This window comes from Bos indicus, chromosome 15, assembly GCF_029378745.1.
Source record: "Bos indicus isolate NIAB-ARS_2022 breed Sahiwal x Tharparkar chromosome 15, NIAB-ARS_B.indTharparkar_mat_pri_1.0, whole genome shotgun sequence".
Classification (NCBI taxonomy): Eukaryota; Metazoa; Chordata; class Mammalia; order Artiodactyla; family Bovidae; genus Bos; species Bos indicus.
In genome coordinates this window covers 31,090,539-31,105,134 of record NC_091774.1, presented here as the reverse complement: position 1 = coordinate 31,105,134, position 14,596 = coordinate 31,090,539, and positions in this window count along the sequence as shown.

Sequence of the window (14,596 nt, the reverse complement as noted above, 5' to 3'; positions counted from 1 at the left end):
TCTATGCTCTATCATATGTGGTAGACAGAATATCCACGTCTGAATCCCAGAACTGGTGAACATGCTGCTTTCAGTAACATAAGAGATTCTGCAGATGTGATTAAGGATTTTGAGATGGAATGGAATTCTCTCCTAGAGCCTGCAAAATGAAGGTAGCCCTGCCAACGTCTTGACTTTAGCCCAGTAAGACCCATTTTGAATTCCAAATCTCCAGACTGGTAAAATAATAAATCTGTGTTGTTTTTTAAGCCACTAAGTTTGTTACAGCAGCAGGAAGAAGCTAAGTAGAACATTAACACACCATTTAAACAGTCTTAAAAGAAGTAACACATGGATCATGCCAGTTGATGCAAAGGAAGCTTTTGACAAAATTTAGCATAGATCCATGATAAAATCTTAGCAAACTGGGAATAGATGGAAACTTACACAACCTGAGAAAAGGATGTCTACATAATATCTTAAGAGTTAACCTCATAGTTAAGTGGTGAAAGTCTGAATGTTTTCCCTCTCAGATCAGAAACAAGGGAATCTGTTCAAACTATTCTCTCCCTCCAGTTTTATTGAGATATTATTGGCACATAAGATTGTATTAGTTTAAGGTGTATGAGATAATGATTATATGTATATATATATTGTAAAATGATCACCACAATAAATTTAGTTAATACCCATCACTTTACATAGTTATATATTTTTTTCTTGTGATAGGGATTTTAAGATCTATTCTCTAAGAAACTTTCAAACATAAGTTATTGTTACCGGTAGTCACTGTAGTTGTACATTACACCACCAGAACTTACTAATACTATAAACTGGACATCTTGACCACCTTCACCATTTCCACCATGCCTGAACCTCTTTTATAACTATTTCTATTCAACAGTGTACTTAAGGTCCTCGGCAACATGATAATTCAAGTAAAAGAATTAAAAGGTATGTTGTTATGAAGGGAAGATTTGAAATTTTCTTTATTTACAGTCAACACGATTGTCTATCTAGAAAAAGCTTAAGGAATCTATAGAAAAGCTAGGGGACTAGAACTAATAAGTTTAGCAAGGTTTCAAGATACAAGCTCAATATACAAAAATGAATTGTATTTCTATATACTAGAAACTGGAAATTTAAATTAAAAATAACATTTATAATAGCATGAAACATGAAACATTTAGGGACAAATTAGCAAAATTTATAAAGATGCTGAAAACTATAAAATATTGCTGCAAGGAATTAAGATTTAAGTAAATAGAGAGACCACGTTCATGAATCAGAATACTTGATATTGTTAGGATCTCAATTTTCCTCAAATCAATCTACGGATCTAATATATTCCCAGTCAAAATCTCAGCAGGTGTTTTGAAAATTTGACAAGCTGATTCTAAAATTTATGTGGAAATGGAAAGGACTATAATAGCTAAAACAAATTTTATGAAAAACAAGGAACAAGGTTGGAGGAATTACTACCTGATTTCAAGGCTTACAATAACATTACAGTAATGAAGACAGTACATATTGGTGTAGAATAGAAATCTGGATGAGTGGAACAGACTAGAGTGTCCGGAAATACTTACACATCTAAAGCTAATTGACTTTTCACAAGGGTGCCAAGGTGAATCAGTGAGGGAAATAGCAGTCTTTTTCAACAAATGGTGCTGGAATATTTGGATGTCTGTATATAAGAAAAAACAATGACTCGTCTCATACAATAAACAACAACTTGAAATGGTGGGTCAAAGACCTGAAATTTTTGTGATCTTGAGTTAACCAAGACTTCTTAGGATACAGAAAGGACAACTTCTAATAAGAAAAAAAAAATCAATATATTGGATTTCATCAAAATGAAAACATTTTGCTTTTTTAAAAAAGACATTGTCAAAAAAGTAAAAAGGCAAGCCACAATGGGGTAGAAAATATTGCAACTCACATGTCTAATAAAGGACTTGGATCTAGAGTATGCATGAGAAACTTCCCACTCAGTAGCAAGACAAATAAAAGTGATCAAAAGATTAAAAATTGAGCAAAAGATCTGGCAAGACATCTCACCAATAAAGGCAAGCAAATAGCAAATAAGATGTGAAAAGAAGCCTGACATCTTTAGTCACTGTGCTTTGTAGCTCAGTCATGTCTGACTCTGTGACCCCATGGACTGTAGCTCTCTCTCCCTGTACTCTCTCTTGGCAGACCCCATAGACCAGGCTCCTCTGTCCGTGGGGATTCTCCAGGCAAGAATACTGGAGTGGGTTGGCATTTCCTTCACCAGCCCAGGAATTGAACTGGGGTTTCCTGCATAGCCTGTGGGCATATGCTAAGTTGCTTCAGTTCTGTCGGACTCTGTACAACCCCATGGACTGTAGCCCACCAGGCTCCCTGGTCCCTGGGATTCTCCAGGCAAGAACACTGAAGTGGGTTGCCATTTCCTTCTCCAATGCAGGAAAGTGAAAAGTGAAAGTGAAGTCGCTCAGTCATGTCCGACTCTTCTCGACCCCATGGACTGCAGCCCACCAGGCTCCTTTGTCCATGGGATTTTCCAGGCAAGAGTACTGGAGTGGGGTGCCATTGCCTTCTCTGCTTATCTAAATTATGCCTTGATAAATCTGATAAAAGGATACCATTAAGAAAATTAATAGGCCACACATTTGGAGAAAATATTCAGAAAACACGTATCCAACAAAGGAGACTAGAATAAACAAAGAACTCCTATGATTCAATAATAAAAAGACAAGCAAGACCATTAGAAATGGGTAAGAGGTTTGAATAGGTTCTTCACAAAAGATGTACGAACGCCAATGGCACGTTAAACATTGCTTGACATCATTAATGTAGTGCAAATTGCAAGTAATACATACCAACCTTAATGGCTAAATTTAAAAGCCTGACAACCACCGAATGTTGACGAGACTGTGGAGCAGCTGGAAGACACACAAGTTGCTGGTGGGAATGCAAACCAGTGCAATCACTCTGGAAAACGGTTTGATAGTTTCTCATAAAGTTAAACATACACCTATACACCTACTCTTGGACTTGGTAATTCTGCTCCTAGGTATTTATCCAAGAGAAATGAAAACATATGCCCACAAAAACAGCTGTTCATAAAAGTTTTATTCATCCTAGTCACATACTGGAAACAGGCCAAATGTTCATCAACAGGAGACTTGCTAGATAAATTCTGATACATTCCTACCCTGGAGTACCAGTCAGCAATGGAAAAGAAATTAACTACTGATGTATGTGGGTTTCCCAGCTGGCTCAATGATAAAGAACCCACCTGCTAATGCAGGAGATGTAAGAGACATGGGTTCGATCTCTGGATAGGAAAGATCCCCTAGAGAAGGAAATGGCAACCCACTCCAGTATTCTTGCCTGGAAAATCCCATGGACAGAGGAGCCTGGCATGCTATAGACCATGGGGTTGAAAGAGTCGGACATGACTTAGTGATTAAACAACAGCAACTGATGCTTAATCAGTTTAAACAACAGCATCAAGATGTGTGAGTCTCAAAAACAATATGCCAAGAGAAAGGAGAAAGACACTCAGGAGTACATATTATATGATTGCACTTATGTGAAGTTCCAGATTAGGCAAAACTATTGTTAGCTACAGATTAGGTCAGTTTAGGGTGGAGGTAGGTGGTGGGCTTAACTTGAAATGAACATGGAGAATTTCCTTGTGAGATGATTATGTACCATATTGCGACAGGGTTGGGGGTTACTTGGATATAAACATTTATCGACGTGATACACCTATATTTGTACATTTTAATGCATGTGAATTTCCCTAAAAAACAGACATGTCAAAAAACAATAAGAATTGAGTGGGTGAGAATATAATGAAAGAAGAATGGCACAGTGAGATAATTGTTGCAGCGGGGCGATGGGTGTACAGGGATTTAAATTATACCATTATGTTTACTTTGTGTATTTTTGAAGTTTTCCGTAATAAAAAGTGAAATAAAATAAAAGGAAAGAAAAGCATAATGATGCCTCCTGGAGCCGTTGTGCGTTCATATGAGACATCGTTGGGAAAAGGATTTTGGAGGCTGGGGAGTATATTTTGACATGAGCTTTCTCCGTTGGATCTGTCTCATTTACTCCAGTTCTTGCTGTCTGCTGCACTCCTGTTCTTTGTCCTTCCTGCAGCTCTGCTTTCTTTTCTCTTTCCCGCCTGCCTACTCCCTTCCTTCTCCTGTTAGCCCATCGCCTTTTGTCCATTGATGGTTCCAGATCTGCCGCAGGGGGCTCTGGTGGCACTGGTCTCATTCTCTAGTTCCCTGACCAGGGATCAAACCTGGGCTGCCTGCATTGGGAATGTGAGGTCTTAGCCACTGGACCACAGGGAAGTCCTGAGGACGGTGTCTTGAAGGTGTTGCCACACAGCTAGCAGCCTGCCATGGGGAGGTCAGGGAGGGTGCTGCTTCTCGCTTTCTCCTCTCGCTCCCATGGCTCGGCCACCATGTGCCTCCCAGGGAGGAGGCTGGCTGCTCCTGCTGCTTTGCTGCCCGAGAGCCAGCTCTGCAACCGGACGGACGGGCTGCCTTTGCCCGGACACGTCTCCTCTACCTGGCTTCTCTGAAAACTCTCAGATTTGAGGGAAATTTGAGCCAGGTTCCCAAGCCCTAAACCCCAGCTCATCTCCTTTCTGGAGCCGCCCTGCCCTACCCCGGCTTCCACTGGGTCACTGCCTCATCAGCATCTCAGCCCTGGTACCCTGAGTTGTTCTTGCCAAGACCAGCTGAGTGCCCGGCGCTGTTGCAGAAACTGTGGGCTTTGGGGGGCACGACCCACAAGATGCCTAGAGTCTGCTCTTTTGCTTTTTCTGTTCTGTTTTAATCATCCAGGAACTCAACAGATATTTATCAAGCCACCCACTGTGAGCTGGGCACCCAATGAGACACTGATGACCATAGAGATAGCCTGGTGGCCGGAGGAACAGAAGGTTTCAGGCTGGTGTGATGGGGTGGCCACTGGGGAACTAGGAGAGTAGGGGGAGAGGGTGGGATGGGAGGAGGGGGAGGAGAGGAAGGGAGGGGTCACACGGCCTGGCTTGGGGTGAGGGGGTGTCAGGAAGCGATTCTTGGAGGAAATGCCAACTAAGCTAAGCCCCAAAGTGGGTGGAGTGGCAAAGAAGAGGCTTGTGAAACAGCCGCAGGTTGAGTGCACCTTGGCAGGGCCTCTGGGAGCTGCAGAAGGTTCAGTCTGGCTAGACTTCAGGTGTGAGGGGTGGGTCGGGCCGGGAGATGTGGGCTGGAGAGCCCATGGCCCCCCTGCCAGAGCTGCCAGACTCGTATGCCTCTCCCAAGGCAGTGTTGCTTCTGCCTGAACCACGGGGGCTCCAGGGTGGCTGGAGCCATCCTCCCCTGAGCAGCACAGGACTTGAGTGGGATGGAGCTGAATGGGGGCACCTGGGTGCTCCCTGCTCCCCCTCAGTGGTCCTCCCCGCCTGGAGCCCTCAGGCTGGGCAATGATTCAGGCAGAGCTGGGCTTGCCTCCTTTCATGTGACCCACGCCTTCTGCCTCTGTGGGATCAGGGAGACTTCTCTGCCCCCTTGGCCTTTCAGGGAATGCTCTGGTTTCCGTACCAGTTCCGGTCCTAGTTCCAATTCTGATTCAGGTTCCGACTCTGGTTCTGGGCTCAGCTGGACCCACAGGTGAGGCCAAACACAAGAGCCAGGTCTTGTCAAGCCCAGGAAAGCAGATTCTGACTTCAGCGCCTCCTCCTGGGGAAGGGCCTCCCCCATCCCTGAGCCAGGATGGTGAGACAGGCTGTGGGTGAACTTCTCAGCAATGGAGGCTGGAAAGAAGAAACAGAAGACGTGGAAGGAGTTTTGTGAGACATCACAAAGGTAGCTGTTAAGACTCTAAAATCTTGGCTCAGAAGAAGCAAATTTAACAGTCCAGTTTAAGGGATTAGAAGGAGGACTCTGGAGTCAGATAATGTACAGTTCAAAACCCAGTTCTGCTACTTATTAACCTTGTAACCTTGGGCAAGCTACTTAGTCTCTTTGTGTCTCAATCGCCTCCTCAGTAACATGGGGAGAATGAAAGCACCCACCTCATAAGATTATGGGAGGGCTGAGTCAGATAATCCATGTTAAGCGCTTAGCATGGTTCCAGCTACATGGTCAAGTGTTAGTCGCTCAGTCGTGTCCGACTCTTTGCAACTCCATGGACTGTAGCCCCGCCAGGCTCCTCTGTCCATAGAGTTCCCCAGGCAAGAATACTGGAGTGGGTAAGCCATTCCCTGCTCCAGGGGATCTTCACAGCCCGGGAATCGAACCCTAGGTCTCCTGCATTGCAGGCAGATTCCTTATCATCTGAGCCACTAGGGAAGGCTTAATAAGTAATTAAGATGCTATTTATTGATATTATTTCCTGCAATCTCTCTGATAGACAGGTGAGTGACCCTTGCCTGCCACCTAATGGGGCCCTCTCAGGGGTTTATACACCCCCGAATCCACCCCGCCATGGAATGAGAGAGCTGCAGGATGGGGGTGCTCTCTAGCATCTTCATTCGGTGCAGGAAATGTTCAGGTTTTGCAGCTGGAATGTATGGCTTTATTGATTAATGGGCTTAACTTCTTGGTCTTAACTGCCTCATCAGTGAGATGGGGATAATGCGATCTCAATGGTGAGTTTATACCTCGTGGATGGATGGCACAGGGCTGCATTCCAGCTCCGCTGTGTGACCTTGGGCAAGTTGCTTCACCTCTCTGGGCCTCTGTTTCCTGGTACTTTGTACCAGAGAGAGTTGTGGAATTGGGGGAAACCTATGTAATGTGCCACGCAGAGAGTACACCTTCAACAAAATAGTCGCTAGTATCGTCATCCCGACGGTGAAGATGGGGTAGAAGTTCAGGGGTCTGGGAGGGAACTGGTTGGTTCTGCGTGGGCCTTGGAGAGAAAGCTATTTATCACAGAAGTGCTTCTTGTTTTCCTTCATGCCTTCCTGAGATGTCAGCATTGCCTAAACCTGGGAAGGTTCATGTTCAAGCTTCGTAGAAGGAATGGGGGAAGAAAGGGGCCCTCGGAGGTCTCAGGAGCAAACCCAGGCAGAGCCTTCTCTCTGTGACGGATCCCTCTTGCTCCACAGGGCTCCTGCTGAGTGACCCCGTCAGGGCAGCGAAGCGCTGCTGAATCAGCCTCACCACACCCCTTCTGTCTGCTCTTGAGTTGTTGTTTTTTTCCTTTCTTCCTGCACGGAGGTCATCCAACCCATTTCCTACCGCGCGGCAGGTCTGTGACAATCCCACCCTGCATTCCCTGCCCCCCGGCCCTGCACCCCCCAAGTCCTCTAAAGCAAAGGGTATCTCATGCAAGGCAGACACCCTGCAGTCTGACTTCAGTCCCTCTAGATGGGCTGTTATCCTGGACCCTCTTGTTTGGGCCTCTAGAGAGGTGGAGAGAAGCTGGCCAGCCTTCATCCAAATAACCCTCCTGAGGTTAGGAAGGGTGTCATTAAGCCATTCCTTCTCCAGGCTAAATAATCCCAGGGGCCTTTAACTCTTTCCTCTCAGGTTCTATTTTCTAAGTCTTTAATTATTTTCACTGCCCTCTCTGTATTTTAGGATGCCACCCTATAATCATGGAATTTCAGAGCTGGAAGGTACATAGGAGAGGCATGGAGGAGCCAGACGCAGAGAGTCAGGCCCTGCCCAGTCCAGTTGCCAGCATGGGAGTGAAGTCCAGTCAACCCCTCTTCACGACCCCCTTCCCCATCCTTCCTGCAGCCAGGGAGAGCTCTGCTCATTTCCCTTTAGAGCAAAAATTGATCGAGCTGTTCTGGGGAGTTATGTGCTGTCAAGGCATTTTCAGAATTGTGACCTCCCTAATCCCTCCACGGTCCTGCCAGGCAGCCTCATTTTGTAGGCAAGGAAACTGGCTCTGAGAGATTAAATAATTTGCCCAAATTTACACTCGAAGAAAGTTCCAGAGCTCTCCTGCCCAGAGTCCCTGCTCCTGCTACTCCCCCCCCAGTTCCCACGGTGCCCAGAGAGAGCCAGTTCCCACGGGCCTTTCTGGAAGCATCTCCCTCGTGGAGAGCCTGTCAAACTCCAGGGAGGCCAGCACCAGGCTGCAACAGGAACCGGTCAGGATTCCACAGAGAAACAGACCCAACAGGAGATATGTTTGTCTCTATATCTCTCTATATTTATATAGAGGTTCATTTATACATCTTTATCTTCACATCACCCCTTCATGGGTCACAGCCTTGTCATGGTGTGAAGGGGCTTGTGTAACTCAATGAAGCTGTGAGCCGTGCTGTTCAGGGCCACCCAAGACAGACGGGCTATAGTGAAGAATTCTGACAAAACGGGGGCCAGTGGAGAAGGAAATGGCAACCCACTCCAATATTCTTGCCTGAAGAACCCCACGGACAGTATGAGAAGGCAAAAAGATATGGCGCTGGAAGATGAGACCTCCAGGCTGGAGGGTGTCCAATAGGCTGCTGGGGAAGAGCTGAGGTTGGTTACTAATAGCTCCAGAAGGAATGAAGCAGCTGGGCCAAAGCAGGAATGGTGCTCAGTTGTGGATGTGTCTGGTGGTGAAAGTCATACCGTAAAGAACAATATTGCATAGGAACGCAGATGGTTAGATAGCATCACTGACTCAATGGACATGAATTTGAGCAAAGTCCAGGAGACAGTGGAGGACAAAGGAGCCTGGTGTGCTGCAGCCCGCGGGGTCACCAAGAGTCAAACACAACTTAGGGACTGAGCAACAACAGCAATTTTTATATCAAGGGATTTATTTCAAGGAATTGGCTCATGCGATTGTGGGGGATGGTAAGTGGCAGGTTGGCAACTCAGGCAGGAGTTGATGGCAGGTTTTAAGGCAGAATTTCTTCTTCTCCAAGAAACCTCAGTTTTTACAGTGAAGGTCTTTCCAATGATTCGATGAGACCTGACCACATTAAAGCAGATAATCTTCTTCACTTAAAGTCCACTGACTGTAATGTAACCACATCTACAAAATATCTTCACAGCAACACCTAGATTAGTTGTCTGACTCAATAACTGGGTATTATAGCTTAAGCAAGTTGACACGGAAAACTGCACATCCCGCCCTCCTTTACGAGTGTCAGTGGAGAGAAGTTGGCTTGATCCAGTGGGTATTTTCCCCAGAGTTCAAGGCAAGTGCTGGGAAGGTGCCAAGGATGGCAGAACCCTCCTGGGCCTGCCAGGAGGCAGATGCTAGGTGCTAGGTCCCAGGTCAGGGTTATCCCAACCAGATCTGTACCAGACTTCTTCTCCCTGGGGAGGCCCTGATCTCTATTTGATAGCTTTGTTTAAGACTCGGTGACTTTTAAGGGGGCAAAAGACTAGGAAGGAGTAAAGGGTAGTCCTTGGAATAGGATCAAGAGGATTTTCGCCTGAATCTGAGGGACTGGGCAGGCCAAGAGTCCTTGAGGGTGGGAGCCATGTCTCAGTGCTCGGTATCCCAGGGCTGGGACCATGGCCCATGGGAGAGGTGCTACACATGTCTGTTTCTTTCCCTTCATCACCCTCCCCAGCAGGTGCCTTAAATATTCTAGGCAGGTGGAAATCAGACCTGTTTTTAAAGTTCTTCCTAGAAGAAAATTTGATAGCAGAAACAGTAGTTCCTGATCTAGAGAGTTATTTTTCTTTTTCCTCTGTCTCCATCTCCCTCTTCTTCTCTTTCTTATTCACCAAAAGGTTCAACCTTTAGTTTTAGAATAAATAGGTCCCAGGAACATGAGGTGCAGCATGGTGACAATAGGTAATAATACCGTCATGTATGTTTGAAAGTTTTTAAGAGAGTAGATCTTAAGAGTTCTCATCACAAGAAAAAGAAATTAGAGAGTTCTTAGTATATAATTGAAACCCCACCAATTTCACAACAAACTCTGTAGGACTAGAATTGCAGAAATGAGTAAATAAGACCTCAGAAATTCTACTGTTGCTATAAAGTTTTGGGCTCAGACAGTAAAGAATCTTTCTGCAATGCAGGAGACTTGGGTTTGATCCCTGGGTCGGGAAGTTCTCCTGGAGAAGGAAATGGCAACCCACTTCAATATTCTTGCCTGGAAAATTCCATGGACAGAGGAGCCTGGAGGGCTACAGTTCATGAGGTCACAAAGAATTGAACACAACTGAATGGCTAACACACAAAGTTTTGAACCACCACAGCCTTCTGGCTGCTGTCTATAACCAGAGGCACAGAAAGACAGAGATACAGGCACAAAAGACCCGTGCCGGCACTGAGACTGGACCAGAGCCCTCCTCTCTTGGACACAACTGCCCCTTAGCTTATCTTTCTCAGGGCATGAGGCTCAGATAGATTCAAAGAAGACGTTCCTGCAGCAAATAGTCCCAAAGCTTGAAACTGAATGGCTGAGGGAGGTCGTGACATCTTTTTCTTTGCAGATCTTTTAGAGGACGTTTTTAGATACAGTTTGCTCAGAGGCAAGGGATGGACCCGCTGGCCGCTCCCTCCCAACCTTGGGATCCCAAAGGGGCGGGAGGAGCTTTCTCTTTTTAAAGGGGTTTCCTCTTTCATCTGAAGGTGACTGGGGAGGGAATCAGGTGCCGTCAGGCTGCAGAGGTGGGTGGGTGAAGCTGCTCCACCCGCTGAATCAAGGGAGGCTTCCAGGAGGGGAATAGCTTGGAGATGCCTCATGAAAGAAGGCTGGGAGGAGGCTTGGGGTTGGCTGACCAGTGTGCGTGGGAAGAAGGGACTCGGTGGGGGCTGGCTAGCTGGACATACTTAGTTTGAAGAAGAAGGATTCTCCCTGGCTTCACAGGACTCCTTTGGAAGCCACACCTGCCAGCTCTTCTCACCTCCTAACCCTTCCAAGGGATGGAGTTGGGGCTGGCAGCCACTCACATTCCACCATCACTTGGTATAGGGAGAAACGGTGCAGCAAGAAGACTTTAAGCCAGACCAGAGGGAGAACTGGATAAGGAGGGAGATGAGTGATAGAGGGGCTTCCATGGGCCCCTTTCTTTAAAAGCCTTTAAAAACAAAGTTTCTTCTGCTCCCAGGAGACCCCTCACCTCCAAGCCACAGTGATGGATGTGACAGCCTTTGGGGGCTTTTGGCCAGCTTGCACGTGACACGTAGGTTCTGTGAGCATCAGGAAATGCCCTTTTGTGGCGCCTGTGCAACAGATTTGGGATCAAGAGCAGCTAGATCCTAGCAGATGGTGCCACATGTCGTTTTGGGGGACGCAATGGCAGTGAGGGCTTGGGGGAGCCCTGGGAGCAATCATGTTGCCATGGATGGTCCCCAGTGGCCACCCCAGACCTCAGTACTCCAGAGGTTAAGGTAGGGGTTAGAGTAGAAATCCTTCCTCTTTAGCTCAGCCCTGGGGCTGGTGTGCATGGAGTCACGGTATCCCTAGAGACACAATTGTTTCTTTGGCTTTTCCTTTTCAACTTTTGGATTCTGGGGATTCCTAGGACACTCCACCTAGAGTCCATCATGCATCTGGAGTGAGGAAGGGCTGGGGCCCCGTCTGGGTGGACCAAAACTCTGAGCAACCAACACGGACTGAGAATTCAACTGAATAAATATATGCTGAGTCAAGTCAAATGCTGCCTCTGTCTGGTCAGAGAGGACACCTCTGTGCTCAGCCTGGTTGGAGGGACCGTCTCTCACAGCATGGCCTGGACTCTTCCCTCCCCTGGGCAGCTCAGGCCTCTTACATGGATTTCTCTCATTCACGGTCATGCCAGATTCAAATGATTGACTCACTGGTTTGTTTTCCCACTGGACTGGAAGCTCCCCCACCACGAGATCTGGGATTCATTCATCTGGTGTGGTCAGTCCCTTGTTTAGAGCCTGGCACGTGGTAGGATGCTGAAGAAATATCAGTGTGAATGAGTGAGTAATTAACACCATCGGGTGGTCTGAGACAAATACCCCTGAGTAGGACAGACAGTGATGTTTCAGGGGTTCAGAAGAGGGAGCAATCTGTGGGCCTGGGTCAGGGGGGAAAGCCTTGTGGAAGAGATAAGGTAGCCTTATCTTCCACTGCCTTGAAATCGCTTGAACCCATTTTCCTCTCTCAGGACAGTTAAGAGTTGAATTCTCCATTATCCTTTTTTTTTTTCTGTCCCCCTCTTCCTACATTAATTCATATACCCAGTTACCCATCAATCCCCTGTGATGTTCTGGACTGGCTCACAATTGCCTGACCCTGTCGGGAGCTGACCGTATTCATGTCTTCCCAGCCCGTCTCACGTTGGTGGCTTGAAATTGGCCAGGGTAGAAGAAACTGGCAAACACTATAAACCAGCGCTTTTTTTGCTCTGGAAGAGATAGTTGCTAAGTGTTTATCAGCACATTTGCCTATCTACTATCTGTCCATGTGTTACCATCCATTTCCTTCCTTCCTTTCTCTTCCTTCTCTCCTTTCCACAAATCTTCCTTCCTCCCCTTCCCTTCCTTTTTTTAAAATTACTTTATCCAGTTCCCCACTTACCTACTCATCCATCCATCCACCATCCTTCTGCCATCCATCTATCAATCCTTCATCCTACGACCCACTCACCCATCATCCATACATCCATTAATATTATCCATCCATCCACCCATTCATTTCCAACTCAGATCCATCTAACTTTTGTTTCTTCTATATATTCACCCATATCCATCCATCCATTCATCCATCCATCTATCCATCCATCCTTCCACAAATGCTTTCTGAGCATCTTCTCTGTGTCAGCCTATTTTTCAGGTTCAGAATCTTTCCTAGACTTCTGAAAGATGGAGCGTGAACTCTAAGACTAGCAGAGGCCTCCTCATTAGGGAGGGGCAGCCAGCACTGTTGTCGGGTTCATAAGCAGAACACTTTGCTTTTCCCCTTCTGCTGCTGCTTGCCTTCTCTGGTCTTTGCTCCTCACAGCCTGTTCTCACAGGGCCCAGGAGACACCAGCAGGGGAAGGAGCAGTATGGCTCCATCTCTGTCTCTCTTCCTTTCCCTCCACACCTCAGCCAAGAGCCCAGTGGAAGTGGGCCTGACTTAAAAAAAAATTTTTTTTAATTTATTTCGGCTGTGCCAGGTCTTAGCTGCAGCATGTGAGATTTTTGTCGTGGCGTGCCAACTTTAAGTTGTGGCATTTGGGATCTTTAGTTTTGCAGCATGTAGGATCTAGTTCCCTGACCGGGGATGAAACCTGGGCCCCCTGCCTTGGGAGTGTGGAGTCTCAGCCACTGGTCCACCAAACAAGTCCTGAGCAAGACTTTTTGAGAAAGTGTTTCCTGCCCCCAGAAGCCCCCACGAACTCTTAGACCACTCACCAGTGACTTCAAACAAGACGGGGCTCCTATGGAGCCTGAGAACAGAGACACAAGGTGAGAAGGAATGCCCATGACAAAGCAGCACTCTCCACCCCCACACCTCCTCTTAAAACTCTCGCCGCTTGGGGAGCTAAGCTTGTCTCTGCTCTCGTTCCCAGGAGCTGTTGTTGCAGAGGATTAGCTGTTCGGCCTGGTGAGCCAAAGGGGCGGGGGCTCCCAGAGTTTGACCTGGATTCGAGGGGAAGGAAACCCACTCCCCTACACACAGCCCAGAACCTGCCACCCCAGCCACTCCCACCTCTGCTCTGTCTAGTCCAGCCCGCCTGGGAGAGGCACAGCCCTTCCCTTGGTGGGGGCCCTGAGGACGCTGCCCCTGGCCTGGCACTGCTTGCGTTCCTGTCCCTCACTACCGTCTCCCTGTCCTTTGGATCCAAGCAGGTTCTGACTTGCTCTGATAGAAATAACATTAAGCCGTAAGCATCTCGTTAGGGCTGCTGGGTGGGACGTGATTTCCTGAAGCCGTCTTCCATTGAGATAGTCAGGTGGCTGTTGGTTCTCAAAGGCCCTGGGCTCAAATTTTAGCTCTACCACTTGATGCAGGCCAGCATGTTGCCTTCTTAGAGCTTCAGTTTTCTCATCTATTCAATGGAGATGTTTGAATATGTTGTTGGAAGCTTGCATGTGTGTGTGTGTGTGTGTGTGTGTGTGTGCTAAGTTGCTTCAGTCTTGTCCAACTCTTTGGGACACTATGGGCTGTAGCCGCCAGGCTCCTCCATCCATGGGATTCTCCAGGCAAGAATACTGGAGTGGGTTGCCATGCCCTCCTCCAGGGGATCTTCCTGACCCAAGGATTGAATCCATGTCTCCTGTGGCTTCTGCATTGCAGGCAGATTCTTTAACACTGAGGCACCAGGGAAGACCCTTGAAAGGTTTATATAACCTTTCAAGGTTATATAAGTGAGCTCGTATAGGTAACATACATGACACAATGCCTGGAAGTTGGCACATAGGGTTCCAGAGTCAGTAACTGCTGCTAAGTCGCTTCAGTCGTGTCCGACTCTGTGCGACCCCATAGACGGCAGCCCACCAGGCTCTCCCGTCCCTGGGATTCTCCAGGCAAGAACACTGGAGTGGGTTGCCATTTCCTTCTCCAATGCAGGAAAGTGAAAAGTGAAAGTGAAGTCGCTCAGTCCTGTCTGACTCTTAGCGACCCCATGGACTGCATCTTACCAGGCTCCTCCGCCCATGGGATTTTCCAGGCAAGAGTACTGGAGTGGGGTGCTATTGCCTTCTCCGGAATCAGTAACTACCTCACTTCAAAGCCTGAAATCCAAATCAA